Source organism: Octopus bimaculoides, chromosome 3, assembly GCF_001194135.2.
Source record: "Octopus bimaculoides isolate UCB-OBI-ISO-001 chromosome 3, ASM119413v2, whole genome shotgun sequence".
In the NCBI taxonomy this organism is placed as follows: domain Eukaryota; kingdom Metazoa; phylum Mollusca; class Cephalopoda; order Octopoda; family Octopodidae; genus Octopus; species Octopus bimaculoides.
Genome location: NC_068983.1, coordinates 16,050,567 through 16,051,169, shown reverse-complemented (window position 1 = coordinate 16,051,169; position 603 = coordinate 16,050,567).

Here is a 603-nt window from a genome sequence, read left to right as displayed (position 1 = left end):
ACGCAAAGACACACACACACACACACACACACACACACACCCGTACACAAATATATCTGATTATCTGTCTACCCTAACCCTATATACATACATACACACACACACACACACACAAACACGAGTATATACCTTCGCTTACAACGTATAATTTTTCTGTCTTCTTCCTTTTTCCCCTCTGTCTATGTCTCTCGTACATGTGTGTATATATCTATATACACAGATATATATATACACACACATATATATATATATTATATATGCTCTGTCTGTCTCTTATAAACCAACTAAGCCGGTTTTCATGAGTGTCTGTCTAAACGTACGTTTATGATGCGTGCGCGTGTGAGTGTGTGTGTGTAAGTGTGTTCGCGTGAGTGTGTGCATGGGTGCGTGTGTAAGTGTGTGTTGTTTACTGTAGTGTTGAGATTTCATTGAACCAGCACTAACAACAACAACAACAACGACAACAACAATAACAACAACAACAACAGTAACAACAACAATACTATCACATTGCAAACAAAAAAGATCAAATTTATTTCGGAAATAGAAAAGAAAGGAAAAGAGAATCAGAAAAGAAAAAGTTGTATATATATATATATATAT